A 2981-nucleotide genomic window follows, 5' to 3' on the forward strand; every position below is an offset into this window, starting at 1 on the left:
AATGTTAAGAATGTTCATTTAGAAGAATATATGATAGTCAAATGTTATTTTAACAGATTAAACTTGGGTCATGAAACAATTCCCACTTATATTAATTATTTTTCTTTAAAACTTACTCCCTTTCCTATTAATACCATGAACTGAATGATCAAAACTATAAATAAGGGTGTGAGTCTAGAAATTTTCTTGTTCAGTTCTCTGAATCCAATTTTTCACTAAGATCTAAGCTGTGCAAACCTTAACATTTCTCTCATATGTCCCTTTATATCCATCATGACTACCAATGAGTTGGGCCAAGCTCATACTATCTCACAAATGAAATACTGCAACATTAATCTTAATTATGTCCCTCTCATGCAATAGTTGTTTAAATAAATGTTGAAATTAGTGAATTGTCTATCTTCATATAGCTCCCTATGGAGATAATAGTTAAGCCATGACTAGAAAGAGGTGAGATATTTATGCCTATGGACTTCGGAGGCAAGAATTAAGAGTCAGTGAAATGGCCCTACAGTGGGAATACAGCTGGCATACTGAACAAACAGAGGGGAGTCCAGTGTGTGACTTTTGATTACATACCAGAGAAGATGGTAGATGGGGAGGTCAGAAGGCATACCCTACCACTGAAGGGCACATATGGATTTACTTTTACCACTTCTGTTAACATTCTAATGACTATGACTTACATGCTCAAAAAATAGGCTAAATTTAGGCTATTATAATCTTTATCTGAATTGCCATTTACCAAGGTAAAAATGCTTTTGCTATGGACACACTGAACATCAGAGGTCACAGAGTATCAGAGTATTTACCTAGAAATAGAGTTTCTTTCACAATGGGTGTGTGTGTGTGTATGTGTGTGTATGTGTGCAAGAGAGAGAAAGACAGAGACAAGGATAGAGAGAGCGACAGAGATGGATTTTATATTGTTTAAGTTTAAATTGATCTGCTGTGGTTGAAGTCACAGAGGTGGGGGATAACTGCATGTTCATCTGTCAGTATTTGTAGGATTCACTACATCAGTTATTTTGTATGTTCCAAATAACACAACATGATAACCAATTTACTATATAATATTATATAAAATCTTGAGAAATTAAACCACAACTTTTCAAAATCATGTTAGAAAAGTATATCTAACACATATTTTAAAAGCGGGAGGTGCTGGGAGCCCAGTGGTATCTGGGGTCTTCCCTTGCAGAAGGTGAAGCGGCCCACGAATGCATTTTTGTTGTTGTTGTTTTGTTTTTAGAAACTGTTTATTTTCCGTCAACCTTATTTCCTTTTTGTTTGCTCTGTAGCAAAGCAGCTTAAGACCATTCAGTGGTTGTTCCTACCCATTCAGTGGCCTGAGCAGTGGGAGCTGCAAACCAGTCTTCAGTGCCAGGCTGAGCACTCCAGTTTCAGTAGGAAACTGCTGAATAGGCACAGAGGGCACCTGAAAGCCTTCACACCAATCTGCGACTTCATGTTGAATAGCGGTGAACTCAGGAGCTGGAGCCGTCCATTCACCCTGAAATTCCTCCTTGGTCACATCCTTTTCAGCAGCATCCTGCTCTTCCTTTTCAATCTCTTCAGGATCTCTGTAGAATTAGAGGTCAGCCATGACGTCCCATGGGTGTTTACGAAAAATGGTGCCACACATGCATAGAATTTCCAGGGGGCCAGCATCCACCACTTCAGACCCACCCAGTGAGCTCTCTTGTTGTTGCAAGGATGGCAATGTCCACATGGCACAGAGGAGAGTCCGTGTTACACAGAGCAAAGGTAGGCAGGTTAACATAAGATGCCTTTTGGTGCCTTTTGGTGGCTCGGTAGGCTAAGTGTCCAATTCTTGATTTCAGCTCAGCTGATGATCTCATGGTTTGAGTTTAAGCCCCACATTGGGCTCTGTGCTGACAATATGGAGCCTGCTTGAGATTCTCTCTCTCCCTCTCTCTCTCTCTCTCTCTGCCCCTCCCCTGCTCATTCTCTCCTTCTCCTTCTCTCCCTCTCTCAAAATAAATAAATAAACTTTAAAAAAATTAAAAAAATAAAAGTATGGCATAGTTTATTTATTTACTATTTAGTTTTCATGAGTCAGGCTTTGCTTCATGATAATGAATTGTATGTGGTTTGTGCTCTAGGGAAAGGTCAATGGGACAAACGTAAGTGACACATCAAGAATATGTAATAAAATCTCAAAATGTAGATTATGTTACGGATAAATTTAAATGCCCCAAAAGAGTTTAAAGTAACAGATGGTCAACAAGAAAAAAATGGAATTCAGATAATTATTTATGTTATTTATTAGGAGATAGAATTTTAATCTAAACCTGCATATAAGGTACACAAATATGGCTGACAAATACAAGATTTTCTAAAGTTCATGGGACATATAATGGAAAATTTTTATATGCAAAAAAGATAGTGACTAATAATAATGTTACATGCATATAGTCATTCTGAGATCATGTTCTAAAATGTAAGAACTTATAAATAAGAAAATCTGAGAAAAAAACAAAAAACCACACACACACACAAAATCTATATCTATATCTATATCTATATCTATATCTATATCTATATCTATATCTATTAATCAGATATTGCATCTGAAGGTGATTTTCTAATTTAATAGAAATCCTCAATCAGTTTGAGCACATGACAATGAAATTCTCTCATATGATACATATATGATATATACACTTCAAACATTTAAAGTAACTATATTTTAAATCTCTGAGACAATAATATCAATAATCTCAAAAAAGATGAATGTGTATTAATTATTTATTGCTGCATAACAACATACCCAAATTTTGTAGATCTAAAAATGAACTTTAATTCATTTTATTATTATAAAATAATAAATAAATATTATATTTATTATTAATTTTGTTATTAATAAACCTACTAGCCCAATATGCTAACCTAATGGTTTTAGTTGTTCTTCTGGCTTCTGCTGTGCTCACTCATGCCTTAGGGTTAAGATGGCAAGA

General features: G+C 35.5%; 1 pseudogene; it reads right to left on the reverse strand.

Moving 5' to 3' along the window:
• Nucleotides 1–1310: 1310 nt before the first annotated feature.
• Nucleotides 1311–1880, reverse strand: LOC109263973 (40S ribosomal protein SA-like; annotated as a pseudogene).
• Nucleotides 1881–2981: the final 1101 nt, after the last annotated feature.

The sequence above is a fragment of the Panthera pardus genome, unplaced genomic scaffold, assembly GCF_024362965.1.
Source record: "Panthera pardus isolate Hobbes unplaced genomic scaffold, ASM2436296v1 HiC_scaffold_1, whole genome shotgun sequence".
Classification (NCBI taxonomy): Eukaryota; Metazoa; Chordata; class Mammalia; order Carnivora; family Felidae; genus Panthera; species Panthera pardus.